At 35.8% G+C, this 23,945-nt stretch overlaps 1 non-coding gene across 1 annotated transcript; it reads left to right on the forward strand.

Moving 5' to 3' along the window:
• The first annotated feature begins 3,429 nt into the window (after positions 1-3,429).
• On the forward strand, positions 3,430-3,536 carry LOC119473690. The gene has a single exon (XR_005202904.1). It is a non-coding gene; the product is annotated as a small nucleolar RNA U13 (small nucleolar RNA).
• Positions 3,537-23,945: the final 20,409 nt, after the last annotated feature.

Raw genomic sequence — 23,945 nt, forward strand, 5'->3', positions numbered from 1 at the left:
TCAAGAACTATTTTCTTATTCCATGTAGAGCCCATTAGTCTAGCATGTGAATCACTCCCTAATCACATAGAAAAATCCCAGGGTACACTTTGAAAAAGAATCAGTCATATTTTCCACATGATCCAGGAAAGCACAAATGTAAATTGATATCTCTCACCTTATTTAAAACTGAGATTAGAAGAAGCTACTGAAGCTAATTCTGTGCTTCATGACACCAAATCAAAGAAGGAAATATGAGCAAAGAGTTTGTAGTAGAACCCTTGAAAAGATTAAGATATCCTCCCATGTGATATTTAAGTTTTTTAAGCTATAAGATACTTCAATAAACATTTTTTTCATGATGTTTAATTTGATGTATTTTAAACAAAATTTGAAAGAGCACATCCCTTAAAAAATGATTTTGGTTAGCAAAGACATGGACTCAACCCAAATGCTCATCAATAATATACTGAATAAAGAAAATGTGGTACATAGACACAGTAGAATACTACACAGCCATAAAAAGGAATAAAATCATGTCCTTTGCAGGGACATGGATAGAGCTGGAAGCCATTATCCTCCAGACACTAGATATTCTCACTTATAAGTGGGAGCTAAAAAATGAGAACACATGAGCACAGGGAGGGGAACAACACACTCTGGGGCCTGTCGGTGGGGCTGGGGGAAGGAGAGCATCAGGATAAATAGCTAATGCATGTGGGGCTTAATACCTAGGTGATGGGTCGATAGGTGCAGCAAACCATCATGGCAAACGTTTACCTATAGAACAAACCTGCACATCCTGCACAGATAACCCAGAACCTAAAATTAAATTCCATTAAATTTTTAAAAAATGATTTTGGTGTCTTCACTCTGTAGGCATTGTAAGTATATGCTTGTCATAGCTGTTGGCTAAATCCAGCATTGATTACAGCTCTTGTGGGAGCCAACTACAGTGTTAGCAATGACAAAAGTCAAACATTTTGGAAGGATAGACAAATTTCAATCTAAACTCTTAGAGGAATTTGTCCTGCGATTTATATAAAGTACAGTAAAAGTAATAATAATTTATTACTTGCTGGTATCTAACCCCAAAATGAAAAGATGTTGAATATTTCTTAATGTGGATATGTAATGACCAGATGAAAAATACTTCAGAAAATTCTCTTCTCTCGTGATGACATATTCCTAGCTACCTCAATCCAGAAGTCGCACAGAAGTAGTTAAACCTCTGAGTCCATTATTGTCAGGAGAAACTTTTACATATTCGTAAGGTGAAAATCTAAATAGTTAGATTTGTTTAATGTGCCTAAGCATCACGATAGATAGTATTAAACTCAAAAGATTCAACTAAAATGGTCATTTGGAGTTTTATTTTGCATCTAACGGACAGTTTATGGTCCTTTTCTCCTGGAAATTCAGCATTCCCCAAGGAGATTCTTTTATGTTAAAGGCTGGCATTTGATTAACTCTTAGAATCAGTCATTGAAGACCATGGTCATCTCTTTCACATTTTTTAAATTTAAAAAAAAATTGTGACTATCCAAACAAATCTACATTTTCTTATCAAAAAGGCTTGACCCTAATTGAGGGACCCCGTAACCAACACTGAGTAAGCAAAAATTCCCTAGCCAAAGAAGTCAGAGCCTTGGTATTTGATAGGAAAGCACTGTCTTTTGCATCATTGGCCCTGATATCTAAAGCATCTGGTTTCTTTTCAAATAAAAACCATACCTTATCTATTTTTAGGTGGAACCAGTGAGGCCAGGAATATCTTGCCTGCTGTGCAGATCTACTCAAATGCCCAACTGAGACCATTAACTTTCAAGGGAATACAGTTGAAGGCAGGTTTAGTGGCTCACGCTTGTAATCCCAACACTTTAGGAGGCAAAGGCAAAAGGATGGCTTGAGCTTAGGCGTTTGAGATCAGGCTGATCAACAGGGTGAGACCCCATCTCTATTAAAAATTGTAAAAATTAGCCATCCATGGTGGAGCCTGACTGTTGTCCCAGCTACTCAGAAGGCTGTGGTGGGAGGATGGCTTGGGCCCATGTGGTTGAGCCTACAGTGAATTGTGATTGTGCTACTCCACTCCAGCCTGGGAGACAAACAAGATCCTGTCTCAAAAAACATATAAATTTAAATTTAATTTTTTTAAAAAAATTGAAATGATAATTATTCACTCACTTGTAGGCAGCTCCAAATTTATTCATGTTTCTCGTCATAGCACCAGCAATCTGTTGCCTCCACGGGCTTTTTATACAACTGAAACTTGCTATTATGCCCTCCTCATATTTTAAAATAATATTATTTTCTGACAATTGATACCTACTAATTTTAGAGAGAAAAAGAGAAAATATAGTGCAGGGCAAGAAAGAAAGTTAAAATTATTTTTAAACTTACCACCTAGCTAATTGAGGTTAAGATTTGGGTGTGTGCCTCTCCAATCTTTTAGTTATAGATGTAATTAAACACCCTCTGTACCTTTCTGATGCCTATGTTCCCTTCAACCCTTACCCTTCCCTAGTCAAGTAGTAACTGGTAATACCTCTAGGGCTTCTCTAGATCATTAAAAATATTTTAAAACCTAATCTTTCATTGCTGCATAGTGTTCTTCTACATCTATATATCATAATTTCTTTATTCCTTTTTGTATGTTAACATTAAAAAATGTGTATCTTTGACTAAATTTCTGACCATTTCCTCAGTAAATATTCCTAGAAATGGAATTACTACATCAGAAATCACACAAATTTTTAAGTTTTAAAATTAATTATCAAATTACTTTTCAGAAAATTTGAACAGATGTAAATCTTTACAATATAGCACATGGCCATGGCTGTCACCGACCCACAGTAGCATTAAATAGTATTAGAGTTTGTTTTCTGATAAAGGGCCTCTCAGTTTAAGGCCCTCCACTTCTTTTGAATTATTATATAACAAGTAACCATTCTTCACGCAAGCCTTAACTTTTGTGTAAAAAAAAAAAAAAAAGACATAAATATTTAGAGAATATATATAAATATGCAGTTTCTCATCAAGCTTGTTAATAGCCATTTTTAGTGAAAAGTATTGAATTATATTTATTTTGACATTGCAAAAGTATCAAACAGTACACACAAGTATGTGAACAAAATAATGTTTTTCATTTTTTATTTTCAAAATAACATAATTCAAAATATCAGTTAAATGTAATGTAAAAAAATCAATACCTTCAAATATATAAGTCCTTTGCCTGAAGCTCTGCAGATCCTTTTGGTATGGCTACAAAACCTCAAAGTTCGGATGAAAAAATTCACAGGAAAAGGAGATTCTAACTTGAAAGAGTAACCTGATTACATTGATCTCTGCTGATGGAATGAACACCTTTGTCTTCCTTATTTCATTGTAACATTTCACTAAAATGTAAGCAGTTTTTTAAAAAACAATGCTGTAAAAAGGTGTCATCAGATCCTTTTGTGGTTCGTAAGAATGATGATTGCGTTTTACACTCATTTGTAAGATGTGCCTTCCTCAAACCTTGTTACAAATGATGTTAGCACATTACCCGTCTGATGTCGGGGGGAAAGGGGCATCAGTGGGTCAAAAATTCTAAAGAATTCCTAGAGGATTGAAATCAGATAGGATTTATTTGAATAGAAAATTTAAAAAGTAAAGAATTAGCAGCATTTCTTTTGGGAAATCCTGAAGAAGCTCTGAGTTCAAAATCAAGATGTTAAAGAGCAGGTGTGGGCCATGGGACAATAAGTGGAAATAAATTTTAAAAGTGCTGACGGCCCCACCTAGATGCTCCCACCACTCCCCAGATGGAGACTTCCACGTAGGATGTAGATGGGGGAATGCTTTCAGGAGTAATATAATACCTGTAAATGGAGGAGGGAAATGGAATCAGTAGATGGACAAGTTGAGCTGTGACTCAGTTGCAACAGAAGCCTCAGTTGATTCCACAGGGAACTCTGAAGCAGTAATGGCCCTTGAGACTTGCCCTGAATTAAGGTAAGTGATTGAAGTCTTTGTACTCAAGGTTGAATGGTCTTTGGATGTGGGCTGCTCTTGGTAGTGAGTATAATTTTGGGTGAGGCCATTTCCTTCAGCAATTCCTACAGAGGAACTCAGCTGAGTTCTCAGCAAGCAACACTCCGAGAGCTGAGCAAATGAATGTTCACCTTCCAAAGCCCACTACTCACCTGAACATTCTTCTCTAAAGAGAATGTGAATCTGTCTGGAGACGTGCTGATGTGTGCACTGAGAGAAAAGTGCAGAGCAGAATTTTACATTATTTCATAATTTGAAGTCAAACATGAAAGATCTCTCAAAAATGGCAGTTTAGCCTACAAATAACTTGCATTATAATCTCTACATCCAGAATAAAGCGTCTTCCCTTAGGCAATTTGACTACCTCATTTGCCCCCACTTTGGGAGGATATAATAGAATTTATAGTATCCACATTTTTTCCTAAACAATGCCTAATATAAAACAAATATAGCAGTCATCCCAAGAAGGAGGACCACGAGAAAGATTAGAGAATGGGACTAGAATAATAAATGACCCAGATATTACAGTCATAATAAATGGACTTAAACCAACTGTTATTAATATATTCAAGAAAACGTTAAAAATTTTATATCAGAGGACAAAAATATATAGAAAAGAATAAAATGAAAACTCAAGAACAAAAACACAATAGCTAAAATTAAGATCTCAGTAGATAGGTTTAACAACAGAATGGATGCAGCTGAAGAGTATATTTGTGAGAGGGAATATAGGTTGCTAGTAAGTAACTGGATTGAAATACAATGAGAAAAATGGATAGGATGCAGAAAAGAACATAAGGTATATATGGGACCAATAGAAATTTCTAACATGTGTATTGTTGAAGTTCTGAAAGGAAAGGAGGAGAAAGAATAAAGCAGAGCAATACTTGAAGAGAAAATGGCTGATAAATTTCCAAAACTGACTAAAGACATAAAGCTACATATTCAAAAACTGTGCAAAATCCAAACTATATTAAATGTAAAGAAAACCACACCAAGATATATCATAGTAAAGCCATGAAAACCAAAGACAAAGATAGAGTCTTAAAATCAGAGGATAAAAAGTATATGAGGAGCAACAATAAGGCTGACCACGATTTCTCAACAGTGATGATGGAAACAATCACAGAAATAATAAATGGCATCTATCTTTAAAGTCCTGAAAGAAAATAACTGCTAACTTCAAATTCTGTTGAGTGGGAGTGTTCTTCAAAAGTGAAGATGAAATAAAGACATTCCAGACACATAAAAACTGAGAGAATTTATCACCATCGGGCCTGCACTAAAAAAAAAAAAAAATGGAAGTTCTTTAAGAAGAAAGATAAAGTCCTTGGCAAACTAACACAGGAACAGAAAACAAAATACTGCATGTTCTGACTTATAAGCGGGAGCTAAATGATGAGAACACGTGGACACATAGAAGGGATAACACACACTGGGGCCTATTGGAGGGCAGAGAGCAGGAGGAGGGGGAGGATTAGGAAAAGTAATTAATGAATACTAGGCTTAACACCTGGGTAATTAAATAATCTGCACAAGAAACTCCATGACACAACTTTACCTGTGTAACCAACCTGCACTTGTACTACTAAACTTACAATAAAAGTTAAAAAAAAGAAGGATAATTAGCCCAGATGGAAACATGAAAATATAGGAAGTAATGAAAAGCAATAGACAGTATAAAATATGTAAATAAGTCTACATTGGCTATATACATAATAACAACAAAAATATTAATAATGCCTTGTAGAGTTCAAAATATGTATAGAATAAAATACACATTACAAAAGATAAACAAGAAATAAATGAATTTAAAGTATCCTAAGTTCTTAATATTGTATGGTAAGGAGCAAGAATTCCACATATTAATAAGTCAAGAAGTCACATTGTGTGACCACTTAGAAGATATTAGATATGTGTAACTAGCATACTTATAGATGAGAAAAATGGAATGATAAAAAATACTTGATGGATTCAAGAGAGAGCAAGAAAAGAGGAAAGCAGAACGGGGGGCAAATAGAAAACAGGAAAAGGATAGTTATAAACCTGATATATTAGTAGTTATATTATTTATTGATGGACTAAACACTTTAATTAAAGAACAAACAAGAACAGGGATTTTTAGACTGGATAACAAATTATCTTTAAAATTTTTTTTCTATTCTAATTTTTAATTTTTGTGGGTACTTGGTGTATATATCTATAGACTACATGAGATATTTTGATACAGGCATACAATGTGTAATAATTACAGGAGGGTAAAGGAGATATCCATAACCTCAAGCATTTATCATTTCTGTGTGTTACAAACATTCCAGTTATACTCTTTTAATTATTTTAAAATATACTATAAATTATTATTGATTGTAATCACCCTGTTGTGCTCTCAAATACTAGATCTTATTCATTCTATCTAACTATATTTTTGTACTCATTAACCATCCCCACTTTACCCTCGAGTCCCCACTACCTTTCCCAGCCTCTTATAATCATCATTTTACTCTCTATCTTCATGAGCTCAATTGTTTTAATTTTTGGCTTCCACAAATGAGTGAAAACATGTGAAGTCTGTCTTTCTGTGCCTGGGATATTTTATTCATTTAATAAAATGTCCTCCATTATATTAACTTCCATCCATGTTGTTGCAAATGACAGTATCTCATTCTTTTTTATGGCTGAATAGTAAGTATTCCATTGTGTATATGTACCACATTTTCTTTCCATTCGTCTTTTAATGGACACTGAAGTTGCTTCCAAATCTTGGCTATTGTGAATAATGCTGCAACAAACATGGGAGTACCGCTATCTCTTCAATATGCTGATTTTCTTTCTTTGGAATATATATCTAGCAGTGGGATTGCTAGATCATATGGTGGTTCCATGACCATACCGTTCCCCATAGTGGCTGAACTAATTCACATTTCCCCCAACAGAATACAGGTGTTATCTTTCCTGGCCAGCATTTGCTATTGCCTATCTTTTGGATAAAGCCATTTTAACTGGGGTGAGATGATACCTCATTGTAGCTTTGATTTGCATTTATCTCATGATCAATGTTATTAAGAACAAAAAATTATCTCTTAATCTCCAAATCAATGCCAATGTCTTTATTGTTTACTTTCTGAAATGAAGAGTTTACTCACTTTCCTTTAGAGGTTGTAATATGTTCAAAGTTAGTGTTCTCTATCACCAAAATTGACTGCAAAGGTACATCTGTTAATGAAATTAGATTTTATGTATTTCATCTTTGAAAATGTCTTTTTACACTGATAGGTGCTGCCAAATATTGGTATCAGTCCATGGGCCTGTAATTTTAATTGAGCATATTAATCATTTGGAAGGCATTGTGGAATTCTATTACATTCTTTTCTTGATAGTTGTCTTTTATATCATTTCATTACATTGCAGATTAATCACTTCCAATTGAAAGTTAGATGGAAGCTCCTTAATTGCTTTAGTTAAATGAATTTCCTTGCGTGTTAAATAAATTTTGAAATATGCAAATTTCCTTTGTACTTGCACTGAGGTCTGAAAAACATTACCAGAACTGTAGTTTGAGCTTGCAGAATATATCTGCTGCAAATTTGTGGGAGAATGAAGATCTCACTTCTGCTTTAACTTTTGATAGCATGGGAAGTGTATAAAGCATTCTAGGTGTAACCAAGAAAAATAACTTGAGCCCTTAGAATTGACATTTTATTTATTTAGGTGGCTAATTCTTACTGATAGCACCTGTGAATTAGAAACTTGTATTAATCATAGTAAAACACAATACTATGATCAATTTAAATTAAATTAACTTTTATATTTAATTTTGTTATCTACAACACAATTTACAGATTGTCTCTATAAAACACTTTTCTCACACATTATTTGTCATAGTTAATTTTTAGAGTTCTATAGCCTTTTGGAGTATATTTTTACCATTTTCCTTGTTCTCCTGCAGCAAAGCCTTCATTGACTTCTGGTTTGGAATTTGTATTAAGGATTTTGGAAACCAAAATGGACTAGATAGAATTAGTCTTGTAATTTAAGATGTTGCCTCGCTAATTTTCAGTGCACCATTCACCTTTAAATCATGCTGAAAGAGAAAATGGCAAAATTAGAAACTCATTGACCTCTTTGCACTTTTTTCATTAGAATTAATACTCTTTTTTGCCTTACTTTCTGTATTTGTAAAATGGGGATGATGACACCTATTTTAAGGTCTATAGGAGAAATGAGTTTAGTGCATATGGAGTATTTGCTATTATAGATCTTCAATATATTTTATTTCTTGTTTATTAAATTACTTAAATGTAACACTAAACATTACTTTAAAATTTTTGCATATCTATATTTCTTTTATCTTGGTACATCTCAAAGAATTGGTTGTTTATGTATCAATTCACTCTCTTCTTTAAAGTATGAATTGCAAACACAGTACAATTTTATTACTTTTAGTCCTCATGTTTTATATTAGATCTCTTGACTGTTTATCTCACACATATGCTTAAGTCTACTTTAATCATATCCTAGGGAAAAATAACCGTACAAAGTATTCTTTAGATATATGTATGTATGTGTGTATATATGCCTCTAAATATAACACATTATTCATATAATTAAAACATTTTATCCTCTGTTTTATTGTATCTATAAATACGTTGCCTTTTGGATAATTAAATATTATAGTGAGAAAATTAGGGAAGGAAATGAAAAACATATCAGTCACCATTCCTTGGGGCGTATCATTCACAGACCATAGAAAAAGAACAAAAAGTTTGTGGAACACTGCAGCCTGAAACCAATCATTAGCAAACCAATGCCTTTCAAATCCAAAGGCTCACTTTGTGGGTGAGGGGAATCACTACAATCTGATGTTTGCAAGCATATCAAGAAGAATACCCTATAGAGCAATATTTTCTTTGGTGGCAACTTGTTAACTCAAGAACCACAAAGTTTTGTGCTTAACATGTGGTTGAAATTTTAAGTAGAAACCTGTAAATGAGTAGCTTAGTGTCTTAAAACCATATATTTAGCCAAATGAAGGTGTGGCTCCATGAAAGTTTCTCTTTAGATGCCAAAACTTTCAAGAGCAAAGGGCTGGACCACTTTCAGACATTTCTTGCAAATGCATCGAGGCTTCTTTCCTCTTATTTTGCCCCCAAATATTGTTTTCACAGCTTGGTGAAATAGAAGCCACCTTTTATATTTGCCATATTTGAATGTGAAGACTGCGGTGGTTGTTTTAATAACTCAGAAGTATTCACGTTTCCACCTGAAGCTATTCTAAAGAGAAACCACAGTTCCAGAAATAAGCAAAGCAAACAAAAACAGAATAAACGAATGTGATGTCTTTTAGATGGCAGTTATTAAGGTTACTGGTAAAACAATGTTTGACTCTGCAAATATACTTCCTCTGTCTTTAAAATGTAAATATAATTAGATATTTCTGCTCAATCCTATTTCAGTACCCTCTGAATGTCAATGAGAGGTCAGAAGGGGGACACCTGGGGTACAGAAAGACCATTCCTGTCTGCCTCGTGTTTGGGTCCTGGGAGTGACTCACTCTGCTGGCCCATTCTCCTAGTCCTCCTTGAAGAGGACACACCATCAGTATTCAGTATTTCTGTTATTGGGGCTTCTCACCTCTTATTGCTGACTCTTCCTGAGTGCTCAAAGACTCCAGAGCTTCTTGCTATTACCATCTTTCTAAAGACTACTAAAGAATGAGATGTTTATTTCCTTGTTTGTTCATTCAGCAAGTACCTAGAGATCAACTACATATGGTCATAAAGTTCTGGGATCCAAGGTTATAAAAGGAAATGAAGAATACAATCTAAAACTTGTATTTCAAGGAGGAAATACTGACACACTTAAAATATTTACACATTTAAATATAAAATTAAAAGTTACATCACAATGCCAATGCATAAGTTAGTTGAGAAGATGGTAGCGAGTGGAGACTGTATTTTCCAGCAGGGTGAACTTGGGCATGGCCAGTCTGGGAAGTGTGGAAACCAAGCTAGCTGGAAGGGTAGGCTATACTTAGTGAGGAATCATTTGTTTTCAGGAACAAAAATCCTCTCAAGATACCTCAAGAAATGGGAGCTCGACTAGAACAATATAATGAAACTGGAATGTCAGAGGCAGCCTTTCTGTCCCTCTTTCCATGCGATCTCTCTGCTCTTGCCTGTTCTAGTCTCTTCTCTGCAAACTAGCTTCCTTCATAGAGGTCTTGATTTCTGCTCTTCCTTAACCTCAGTTTAGATGTATCTCTTTTGACCAAGATCCCACCTTCAACTCCAACACTGGAAATGAGCCAAAGGTAAACTCTCATGAGTAGTAATGATATAAATCGGTGCTTTTATGTTACTTTTTCTGGAAGCACCCAGAGACTCAGATGTATAGATGGAGAAGTCAGATGGTACAAATGGTTGTAGGACTGGCAGGATATAGAATGAATGCGGTGAAAGCAAATGGAGGCAAGGGTGTTAAAAGTATGGAAAGAAAGGCTTTAAACTAATATAAGCAAAACTGTATTAGGGAGTTCAAAGGGGTAGAGAGGAAAATCCAGGGGCTGGAATGAAGAGGTCCATAAAATGTATTTAATTTTCCATTTGCACTAGGTTTCCCCTTGTAATTAACTTGCACAAGGTATTTTTTCTTGCCAAAAGTGTTACGGTAGTAAATTGATGTGTAACAAGGAATTTCCCAGGCAAATCATCTGTGTTGGAGATATTGGGTAGAAAGTGGGAGCCAGGAAGTATCTTGATGGTAGTTGTAGTGCTGGTGCAGGAGTGGATGGATTAATTTTATGTTAATTCAGTGGTGGGAAGGAAGAATATCTGGTTGGCTAGTAGGTAAGTAGTGCTGAAGACGCTGTTCTGGGAAGCAATCATTTGTCTTCTCTAGTTATTGGTTTAAGAATGGTAATCTAACAACATTGAATTTCAGTGGGTAGAAAAGAGTTTGTAAATAAAAATGTGGGTCCTGGTCTAAAATAGCTAAGGAGTCTATATAGATGGAAGATGTCAATATGAGCATGAATTTCTACAGGTGCTGCAGAGAGTTTATTCTTTAGTGTATTAGGAACATAATCATTTTGGTAAAGCATCAGTGGCCATGAGTGTGAGTTCTTTGCCACACACTGGACATACACACACACTTCTGAACTTTGTACTTATTCCCAAAGGATACTCCATTGGATATTTGACCACCAGGAGTGCCAGCACACAAATCTTGAACTAGAAGACCTAAGTTCCAGAGACCTTCCCATGGTGCCAGTCCTGTGTGCACAGGCAGAGGGAGGAAGAGGCTGGGTCTCAAGTGGAGGAGTCTGTTGATGATACCTGTGTCTTTGAATTTGATGATGAGATAAGATAGAAACCAAAGCCAGGACCTTAATGCATGGACCCTGTGTTGTTTTTGCTAAGAAGAAAGTGGCCAGAAGGAAGGGCCAGCACAGATACCTGACTGCAAATTGCATCAGACAAGATTAATTAGTTAATCTAATAATCTGTACATTTTTGACTCTAATAGGCTAAATATTTATTCCGCAGACTAGGCACTGTTTGAGACTGAGGCCCAGAGGTGGTATGTTGCTTCTGAAGGTTGATACATCCTTGTTGCATGATTCCTAGTTTTCGGCACATAGTTCCTCCCAAGAATTGTAGTTGAGATACATAGTCTTATTTTTCCAGATGGTATAGTTTTGAATGATATGGATGAAATTGTGGGAAATATTAGCCCAGAATCACAAATGGTTTCATTTTAAGCCAAAGAGAGATATTTTTGCTCCTACTGACACATTAGACATTTCAAAAGTAGCTGTAGATCTAAATAAAACAGCATCAGGAAACTGTAAAGACTATGTCAGTTCCAAATGATCTTCTGGGTTTCGGGCAATTGTGCTAAGGTGTGGCTTTTCAGAAAAAGATTAGTGAGGAGTTTATATCCCAGAAGACATATGGAACACAATTTCCTGGAACACTGAGGATCCACCAACTGAATACATTAACATTGCAGAGGTGATTATGTGATATTTTAGTCACTGGCCCACAGTTTATGTCAATGAACATGAGATATCTTTGGATAGCATCTTCTTTGGGAGATGCAAGAACTGTATTTCAAACACAATACGGATACAATTAAAACAGATGACCTCACATCTGTGTCCATCTGCTTGGCATAAGCCTCCAACTGGCTGTGACTCCTGAACTATGTTCAGAAAATGGCACTCCAGAATATATGTGTCTATAACATTCTTCATGCCTTTTTAAAATTAAGATAAAATTTACATAACATAAATTAACTTTTTATAAGTGTGCAGTCCATTGGCATTTAGTACATTCACAATGTTGTGCAATCGTCACCTCTATGTAGTACTAAAACATTTCATCATTCCAAAAGGAAACTGCAAAATCATTAAGCATTTTATGCCTTTTTTACATTCATACCATTTCCAACTTCCTGGAGGTTCTTCCATCTCCCACCCATCTGTGGAAATTCAAACCAGGTTATGTTGAAATTAAAATAGTTAGAAAAAGGAAATGAGACAGGAACAAGCCTAAGGGTAGGCCCAGTAGCTGGGATCCCAGGTGGACTCAGGCCGTGTTCTGCCTTCAATCAGAAGTTCTCTTGGAAGATCTGCATTAGGCAGTAGGTTCTTGTCTCCTGTTTTTTTAACTTTTAACTTTTATTTGTATATATATAGAAATACTTTTACATTAATGCATGATGCAGATTCACTTTTTTAAAATTTTAACTTTTATTTTAGATACAGGGGGTACATGTACAGGTTTGTCACATGGTTATATTGCAACCAGGTAGTAAGCATAGTACCCAATAGGCAGTTTTTCAACCCATGCCCCCTTCTCTCCTTCTCCTTTTCTGGTAGTCTGCAGTGTTTATTGTTCCCATGTTTACGTCCATGTGTGCTCAATGGTTAGTTCTCATTTATAAGCGATAACATTAGATATTACAACAGATGCTGGCAAGCCTGAAGATAAAGACAATGCTTATACACTCTTGGTGGGAATGTAAATTAGCTCAGCCACTGTGGAAAAAGGTTGGGAAATTTCTCAAAGAACTTAAACCAGAGCTACCATTTGACCCCGTATCCCATTAATCCCAAAGAAAAATGGATTCTTACACACACACACACACACACACACACACACCACACACACACATGCACTCGTTTGTTCATTGCTGTTCTAGTCACAATAGCAAATACATAGAATCAACCTGGCTTCCCAGGAATGGTGACTGGATAAAGAAAATATGGTACATATACACCATGGTATACTGCACAGCCATAAAAAAGAACTGTCCTTTGCAGAAATGTGGATGCAGCTAGAGGCCATAATCATAAGCAGATAGTTATTTCAAGTACAGCCTTTCTTTGCATTTTCGGCTCTCCCTTTCCCTTCTCTTCACACTCACAACCTGCCTCCTCCACCCCGCATATATTCTGTCATTCATAACAACTTAATATGTATCCTTCCACTTCTTTATTTCTATGTTTATAGAATCATATACAGACATTTGTTGACTACAATATGAATTTTTTTCTTATTTTTCTTTTACAAACATTATTATAAAATGAATACCTGTACAACCACTCATTTTACGTATTTTACTGAATGTCTATCTCTTGTCTCTTGGATATCACTTCAATTCAACTAGATTTATTCTTCTTAATAAATTTCACATAGTATGAATGTGGCATAATTTATACCATAATTCTCCAATTGATGGTCATTCCTTATGCTTTCATCTATTTATTTATTCTTTTCCCACTATTAATAAGAGTACAATAGACTTTCTTATATCCATGTCATTGTATACTACAAGCTTTATTTGCATAGGATAGATTCCCTGGAATGGTATTAAATCAAAGCATATGCATTAATTTTTAACATTCAACAGAGATTTCAAAGTTGCTTTTAGAAAAGCAGTGGCAACACGCATTTCTACTTTGGAGAGAACCCTATTTATTAATCCTTTGCCAGCTTGCTAAGTGTGCAATAATATTCATTGTTACTTTAATCTGTATTTCACTAACTACCAGTAAATCTGACCATGTTTTCATATTTGTAAGATACTTAGGTTTCCCATTTGTTAAAATACATATTTTTACCTACTTTTTCTATTTTATGTCTTTTACTTCTTCATTTTTATTATAGCTACCACTTGGCCTTAATCTATGCTGTAATTATGTTCTCTAAATCCATTGTTACTTCATTTTTATTAAAAATATGTTGGTTTTTCTTTCCGTTTTAGCTCCCAGTACATAAGCACTCCATCACATATAGACTGACGTTAGGTCTCCTAGGTTTTCTTACAAGATTTGTATTATTCATTTTCCTATTTGATTCTTTAATTTTTAAATTTTATATTGGAAAAATAAGTATCCAATTGTATTTTTTTCAAAAGATACGTAAATGGTTTGGCTGTGTCCACACTCATACCTCATCTTAAATTGTAGTTTCCATAATCCCTAGGTGTCATGGGAGGGGAGGAACCAGGTGGATAGAATTAAATCATGGGAGCGATTTCCCTCATTCTGTTCCCATGATAGTAAATTCTCACAAGATCTGATGTTTTTATAAGGGGCTTTCCCCTTTCCTGGGCACTCATTCTTCTCTCTTGCATGTCACAACATAAGACATGTCTTTGTTCCTCCTTCACCTTCTGCCATGATTGTGAGGCCTCCCCGGCCATGTGGAACTGTAAGTACATTAAATCTCTTTTTCTTTATTACCCAGTCATGGATATTTCTTTATAGCAGTATAAAAATGAACTAATACAGTAAATTGGTACCAGGAGTGGGGCACTGCTATAAAAATACCCCAAAATGTGGAAGCAACTTTGGAATTGAGTAACAGGCAGAAATTAAAACAGTTTCAAGGGCTTAATAAAAAGAAGGAAATGTAGAAAAGTTTAAAACTTCCCAAGTACTTGTTAAATGGCTTTAACCAAAATGCTAATAGTAACATGGACAATAAAATCCAGGCTAAGGTGGTCTCAAATGAAAATGAGAAACTTATTGGGAACTGGAACAAAGGTAATTCTTTTTTTTTTTTTAAATTCTGACTTTATATTTATTTCTTATAACCCTGAAGTTGTTAAAATTTGGAAATAGGTTATTCTAATTTCTGAAGTAGGACAAGACCACATCAAATTGAAATATGGGCAACAGATAAGCACATCCTCTTTACTGCCATATTACAGCAATTTCAGAAAGCTTGAAGAGTTGGATAGTTACTCTTCAAAACTTTAAGCATGTAGATTGTTGAACAATAATATCAACCAGCTTAACTTATTTAACATTAATAGAACACTCTAGTAACAACACATTCTTTTCAAGTACATATAGAACATTAACAAAACTCTATTATATTCTGAACTATAAAACAATTATCAAAGTTTAAAAAGATTCAATTCCTTTAAGTATGTTCTCTGAACACAATAGAATTAAATTAGAAACTAATACATAAAGATCTCTGAAAATCTACAAATACTTGGAAATATATGACACATACCTACATAGTCCACTAGCCAAAGAAATTAAAGAAAAATTACAAAGTAATTTAAATGAAATAAAATAAAACATAGCATATCTAGTTTTGTGAGATGTTGCAAAATCAGTACTTAAGGGGGGATTTATTGCACTAAATGTCTATATTAGAGAAGAAAGTTCTCAGGTCAATGAACTCAGCTTCTACCTAAAAAAATTAGAAAAAGATAAGCAAAATAACCCCAAATAAATAGAAGAGAAGAAATAAGACTACAACAGACATTTTAAAATTAAATAGAAAATGGGAAAAATAGAAAAAATTAAAAGCAAAAAGGTGGTTCATTAGAAAGGCCAATAGAATTCATGCATTTCTAGTCAGACCAATGAAGACAAAAGAGAGGAGACACAAATGACAAATATTATGAGAGAGGTGACATTACTGCAGATTATACAGATATTAAAAGAAAAAGAAATATAAACATTATCATAATGATTTAAAAACTTAGGTAAAATGGGGAAATTAATGACAAAAATTACCCAGTTGGCTGGGCATGGTGGCTCATGCCTATAATCCCAGCATGTTGGGAAGCCAATGCAGGTGGATCACCTGAGGTCAGGAGTTCAAGACCAGCCTGGCCAACATGGTGAAACCCTGTCTCTACTAAAAATAAAAAATTTGGTGGGTGTGGTGGCATGTGCCTGTAGTCTCAGCTACTTGGGAGGCTGAGGCAGGAGAATTGCTTGAATCTGGGAGGTGTGGTTGCAGTGAGTCGAGATCATGCCACTGCACTCCAGCCTGGGTGACAGAGCAAGACTCCATCTCAAGAAAAAAAAGAAAGTACCCAACTTGACACAAGAAGAAACAAATAACCTGAACAGTTCTATATCTATCAAAGCAATTGAATATGTATCTGGAAACTTTCTCATGAAGAACATTTTTGAGGTCCAGTTAGTTTCATTGGTGAATTCTACTAAATATTTAAAGAACTGATAGCATTCTATGCAAAATCTTCTAGAAAATTGAAGAAATTTTGCCACATCATTTCATGAGGCCAGCATTATGCTGATGCCAGGACTAATAAATACATTACAAGAAAAGAAATCAACAGACTAATATTCTTCATGAGCAAAGATGTACAAATTCTAAAATTCTGTAGCAAATGGAATCCAACAATATGTAAAGACACATCATGGCCAACTAGGGTTTATCCCAAGAACATAAGTATGATTTAATATTTGAAAATAAAATCAGTCATTGTAATTCACTACATTAAAAACTTTTTTCCCCCATTTATTTATTTTATTGCATTTTAGGTTTTGGGGTACATGTGAAGAACATGCAAGATTGTTGCATAGGTACACATGTGGCAGTGTGATTTGCTGCCTTCCTCCCCATCATCTACATCTGGCATTTCTCCCCTTGCTATCTCTCCCCAGCTCCCCACCCCCCACCGTCCCTCCCCTATTTCCCACCAACTGACCCCAGTGTGTAGTGCTCCCCTCCCTGTGTCCATGTGTTCTCATTGTTCAACACCCGCCTATGAGTGAGAACATGCGGTGTTTGATCTTCTGCTCTTCTGTCAGTTTGCTGAGAATGATGGTTTCCAGGTTCATCCATGTCCCTACAAAGGACCCAAACTCATCGTTTTTGATGGCTGCATAATATTCCATGGTGTATATGTGCCACATTTTCCCTATCCAGTCTATCGTTGATGGGCATTAATTCTTGCTATGAGTAAGCAAAGATATAGGCAGCATTTTGCCTCTGTATTGTCCATTTGCACTGTGCACCTGAGAAAGCCACAGACATTCAAGAGCAGCCTGTGAAAGCAGCCAGGAGGGGGGATGTACCCTGCAAAGCCACAGGGGTGGAGCTGCCCAGGCTTGAAAGCCTACCTCTTGCATCAGTGTAACTTGAATATAAAACATAAAGTCAAAGAAAATTATTTTAAAACTTTAATTTTTAATAACTGCTGTATTGGATTTGGGACTTGCATGGGACCTGTAGCCCCTTTGTTTTGGCCAATTTCTCCCATTTGGAATGGGCGCATTTACCCAATGCCTGTACCCCATTGTATCTAGAAAGTAACTAATTTGTTTTTTAATTTTACGGGATCATAGGCAAAAGGGACTTGCCTTGTTTCAAAAGGACTTTAAACTTGAACATTTAAGTTAATACCAGAATAAGTTAAGACTTTGGGGGACTTTTGGAAGGTCATAATTGTGTTTTAAATTGTAAAAACATAAAATTTAGGAGAGGTCAGGGGTGGAATAATATGGTTTGGCTGTATCCCCACCCAAATCTCATCTTAAATTGTAGTTCCCCCAATCCTGATATATCATGGGAGGGACTCGGTGGAGACAAAAATAGGGGCAGTTTCCCCTATTTTCTCATGACAGCAAGTTCTCATGAGATCTGATGATTTTATAAGGGCCTTCCTTCTTTGCTGGGCACTCATTCTTTTGCCTGCTGCCATGTAAAATGTGTCTTTGCTCCTCCTTCACTTTCGATCATGATTCTGAGGCCTCCCAGCCATGTGGAACTGTAAGTCCATTCAACCTCCTTTTCTTTATATGACCCAGTCTTGAACATTTCTTCATAGCATTATACAAATAAACTAATCTTGTTACTTGTCTCAGAGCCATTTATTAAAATCCTATGCTTCCTAAAAAATTGAATGACTATCTTTGGCATACATTAATTTTTTTAATGTTCACTCGTGTCTATATGTGGTATATTTATTTTATTCTACCAACTTGATTATTATAGTTTTATACTACATCCTGTTATCTGGTAAGACCAATACTTTCCCAATGTGTTCTTTTACAAACTTTTCATAAACATCTTCAAATAGTCTTCGTTAGAAATTAAAGATGATTTTAAGTACACTTCCCACCCCCAATGACCTACAAAACAACTTGGATTCTAACTGAGGTTGGGTAAATTCTATGTATCAATATTTTGATAATTTATTTTTATTAAATGTGATTTTTATGTCCAATAATGCTATTTATTTCCATCTGTTTATATCTTTTTAATATAGTTTAGTATGCTTTTATAATTTCATTCACATAATCCTGTGTCTACATTGTTATGTTTATTTCTATGTTTTCTAAAATAGGTTTTTATCACTATTGGGAATGGAATACTTTTTTCATATCCATTTTCAGTTGTTATTACCAGGCAGAAAAAAAGATATTAATTTGGGGATACTTTTGTTAATTACTTTGATTTTTTTCTCTACAGTTTTTAGATTTTATAGGTATAAAACCAAAACATGGACAAAATGTGTTTTTTGTAAAGCCTTTTTTATTTGGTCTTTGTTCCTTAAAAATGAAGTCAATCACATCTAAAAATTTTCTTCTGACTCCCATTGTTTTTCAGAATTAGAGTACTCCTACTTATTGTTCTCTTGATATAACTTCCAGTTTGAGTTCCTCTTTGATTCATGAATTCTCCAGGAGCATGCTTCTTTACATTCACATAGTTAAGATTTTGGTGAGAGCCTCTTTCATTATTTGCTTCTAATTTTATTGGATTATGCTACTCAAATGTAAGCTATAAAATCCCTGTTTTTTCTATTTTAAAATTTTCTTTGTGAGTAAACACACAACTGATTTTTTTCATAGACATATAGAAAAATATAAATTTCTACTGGAGGAAAACTCAGTTCCTCTACGTTTTTGCTTAATGCTTTTTGGCTATTGAAACCATACTATTCTAAAAGGAATATGTTAAAGCCTTTAACTATCATGTTATTTTCACTACATTTTCCTTGTTTTGCTGACAGTTCAATTTAATGTATTTAGTTTCCATATTGCATGCTATAACCAGGTTTATGACATATATTTTCATAAATTTCACAAATTGTACCTTTTATTTAAATAATGTTAATCTTCATATGATTTAATAAACAGATTTTGAAGAGCTACTAAATAAATAGCATCTCTCTTCCCCATGTAAATAGCACGAGGTGAGAATAAAAGCTAATGAATAGTATCAATGGCCGGAATGCTGTGATAATTTGTAGATCCCAGTGTGAAAATGAAAATGTGAGCCCCCTTGTTTAATGGCCATTAAAAATTTCAAGATAATGACAGCAGAGCATTATGCCAATTCGAGAGATTTTTAAAGTGTGGAACACTGTGTGATTAGTTAGATTATAAACCCATGCAGCTGACCCAGGACATGGAAGTCTAAGTGTTAACTTTGTTACTAGTAAATCTGATAGAGCAGAATATATGAGAGCTAAATTGGTCTGCTAACTACTTACACTTAGCAGGCCAATTTGGTTGATCTGCTTATGACTGACCAATACTGCATTTCTGGTAGTCTAAGTGTAGTGTTTCAAAAGTCAATAATTTGCAGGACACAGCAGCTCACACCTGTAATCCTAGCACATTGGGAGGCCAAGGCAAGTGGTTCACTTGAGCTCAGGAGTTAGAGACCAGCTTGGGCAACATGGTGAAACCCCATCTCTGCCAAAGTAGCTGGGCATGGTGGCATTTGCCTGTAGTCCCAGCTACTTAGGAGGCTGAGATGGGGAAATCACTTGAACCTGGGAAGTTGAGGCTGTAGTAAGCCGAAATTGCCTCGTTGCACTCCAGCCTGGACAACAGAGCAAGACCCTGTCTCAAAAAAAAGTCAATCATTTAAAAATCTTGTTGCATATAATTAATGTTAAATGATGGCATCTAATAGGTAATTTTGTATGTGGAAGAAAATTCTGAGTAATGTCATTGAGCTTCCTCTTCCATATTTTTTGCATATTTCACTTTCTCTTAACTTTTGCAAAAAGATTTGTGGATGAGTCATGGATGATAAATGTCCCAGGAGATTCTCTCCGCTTCCTTCTGCACGTGCTAGAAACAACACAGGCTTTGGCCATGTGCACCATCTCTCACCACACTGGAACTGGACTTCTACCCTGAACTAAAGAGGCCACCCTAAGTGATGAGAAAGAGCCTGTTCTTTACAGCAATTTTATTCTTGGCTTTTCTTCTGAGGAGACACAAGTGAAGTACATAATTAGTGCCAACAATGATGGCATGTGTTTATTTTTTTATGATGTGGACACCCAGCTTCTGGGACCAGCTTTGAGGTCAGTGCTCGAGAGACCACCCAAATGGTTTCATTTTTTTGTTGTCTTTGTTGTCCTAGAAGATTAAGAGCTAAAAAAGGATCATGACATGCTGGAAAAAAGGCATGTTACAAAGAAGATAAAGCATAGTTCTGTGATACACCAATCGTGTATGATGTATTCCAATTCCTCACATTGAACAAATTACCAGTAGCAATATGCTATGAATAGATTCAGACGTAGCCTTGAGATTTGCAGAAGCCAATCAGCTATTCTAATATTATTAAGAGTTGTGTGCTCTAACAAGCCAGAGGGAAGAAAGGAAAGTAGTAGGAATTCTGTTAGTCTTTAGCCAGTGGATGGGAAGACAATCAATGATGGTGATCCCATAAGATTATAAAAGAGCTGAAAAACTTCTATCACCTAGTGCCGTCATTGCCACCATAACACACAACTCATTACCCTTTCTATGTTTAGAATTTTTAGATACACAAATACTTGGCATTATGTTACAATTGTCTATAGTGTTTACAGTAACAGGCTGATCAGGTTTATAGCCTGGGAGCAATAGGCTATACTGCATAGCCTCCGCATGTAGTAGGCTATACCACCTAGGTTTGTAATAAGTACATTCCCTGATGTTCACACAATAATCAAATCACCTAACAGTGCATGTATCAGAATGTATCCCTGTCATTAAAAGATTGTATGTATCTTAATAGCCAATGAAATGCAAACCTCAAGTAAGTAGGTAGTCACTGTATGAAGGTTACAGACTATAATTTTGTTTGAAATTTAGCGATACAATGACTCAAATTTGAGGGAATAGTAACGTAACCAACTTTTCCTTTATGTTCAGAGTCATTGATATGGCAACTATAAAAGAAGTCACTATGTTTCATCAGTCTTAAATGTGATCCGGTGGCAACCTGACTGATGGAAAAAAACACCATTATTTGGGGTGCATAATTGTTTTTGTTTGTTTGTTTGTTTGAGATGGAGTCTCTTTGTGCCATGTAGGCTGAAGGGCAGTGGCACGATCTCGGCTCACTGCAACCTCTGCCTCACAGGTTTAAATGATTCTCTACCTCAGCCTCCCAAGTAGCTGAGATTATAGGTGCGTGCCACCACACCTGGCTAATTTTTTGTATTTTTAGTAGAGACAGAGTTTCACCATCTTGGCCAGGCTGGTCTCGAGCTCCTGACCTCGTGATCCACTTGCTTTGGCCTCCCAAAGTGCTGGGATTACAGGCATGAGCCACTGCACTCAACACCATAATTGTTTTCTTAATGAGTATGTACGTTTTAAATTTGGGAAAATTTAAATATTAAGTATAGAAATTGTAAAGACAATTACTCATGGTTTTGAATTGAGAAGGCAGCATATTTGGCATTCTCAATACTTAGAAAGCATAAGAGATTATTCTACTAGCACAACAAGTCAGCCTTGTAATTCAATATGAAGAATCAGCTTTTCGTTGTTGATCAGTTGTATCTTATGCTTGTTTTCCGTTTCATTGATTTCTATTCTTAACTTTATTATTTCCTTCCTTCTATTTCTTTAGACTCAATTTTATGTTCATTTTCCACCTTCTTGAAATGGATGATTAGATCATCAATTTTCAGCCTTTCTTGATTTCACCTATATATATTTAAGGTTATAAATTTTAGTCTAAACACAGCTTTATGCATGTATCATAAGTTTCAATAAATACTATTTTCGTTATTTTTTACTTCATAATTTTTGATTTTTAATTTTTTGACATGTATTATTTAGAAGTATATTGCTTCCCTTTTTAAGCATATGATCATTTTTCAGTTTTCTTGTTTTTCTTTATAGCTAATTTCCATCATGATTAGAAATGTTAATTTTAATAAATGATTCATGTGCACATGATATAACTGTCTCTTTTAGAGTTATTGGGTACAGTGCTTTATGTATACCAATTAGGCCAAGTTTGTTACTCATGCTGTTAAAATTTTCTAAATCCTTATTTTTTTTTCTGTATGCTCTTTATGCTATGGAGAGAATTGTGTTAAAATCTCCTACTAAGAACATGAATTCATTTATTTCTCTTTTATATTCTGTGATTTTAAAATTCATATTATTTCAAGTTACTAGGTCCATAAAAATTTAGAATTGCTGCATTTTCCTAATAGGTTGATCCTTCTAACCTAAAAATATCCCTCTCTATATCTAATAATGGTCTTTAACTTGAGGTCTACTTTGTCTGACATTAGTATGGTAACACCAGCTTCCTTTGAGTTAGGATGGCATTATTTATATTTTCCAAACTTTTACTTTCAACATTTTATTTTATTTTAAGTCTTACCCTCCTTGATCTTCACTCTCAGTTAATGAGAGGTTTAATTTGCTCAGGAAAAATGAAGCACTCCCAAGAAAACTGGCACAGACTTCCAGTACCACATCAGCCCATACACTAGCATATGTGCCCACGTATTTTTCCTTTCCATATGCTACTATATATATTTATTTAAAGACAGGATCTCTCTCTGTCCTGCAGGCTAGAGTGCAGTGGCACAATCATGGCTCACTGTAGCCTCAACCTCCTGGGCCCAAGTGATCCTCCCACCTCAGCCTCCTGAGTAATCAGGGCTACAGGCATGTGCCACTGTGTCAGCGTTCTATATGTCACTGTAGATGAACCTTCTGTGATTCTGTCTAATGCACACTATTATCCACTTGCTCAAGGCACCAATTCAGCAATCCTTACTCTTCTCCTAATTCAAGAATTCTCCACTCTGCTAGATAGTCCTGTTGGCAGCTGCTGGCCATCTGATGCAGCCGCTCCCATGACACCATAACTGCACAGAATGCACAGGGAGGGGGCAAACAGCAACCCCCATCCTCTCATCCCCTCCCCCCAAGCCCACCACCCTGAGTGCCAGCGCCAGGCCCAGCAAGGACCTGGAGCACCCCCTCCCAAGGCTGTGAGGGGGCACGGCTGGGTACCACACTCCATGGAGCGGCAGGAGAGCCACTGAAGTCATAGCTGCAGATCAGGGCCTCCTGCTCCACAGAGCAGGCAGAAGCCCTATCCCCCTGGGTACAGCTGCAGCTGCCCAAACCAGGGCTGAAGACCCAAGTAATCCTGCACTCCTCAGGGACATGAAAAGGCCCCTCATTGCCCTTGTAGGTTCAGAGATGCCTGTTCCCATTGCCTGGCCTCTCACTCCCAGTGCCTGCTGAGATCTTGGATCAGGATTGGGGCTAAGTCTGGGCACTGTCACAGCCTGGCTGGGTATGTGCACTCTCAAGGCAGTGTTGACAGGCCAGCCCCCTGCCACCCAGGCTCCCTCCAGTTTTTGGGCACCAAAGAGTG

The sequence above is a fragment of the Cebus imitator genome, unplaced genomic scaffold (assembly GCF_001604975.1).
Source record: "Cebus imitator isolate Cc_AM_T3 unplaced genomic scaffold, Cebus_imitator-1.0 Scaffold177, whole genome shotgun sequence".
Lineage (NCBI taxonomy): Eukaryota > Metazoa > Chordata > Mammalia > Primates > Cebidae > Cebus > Cebus imitator.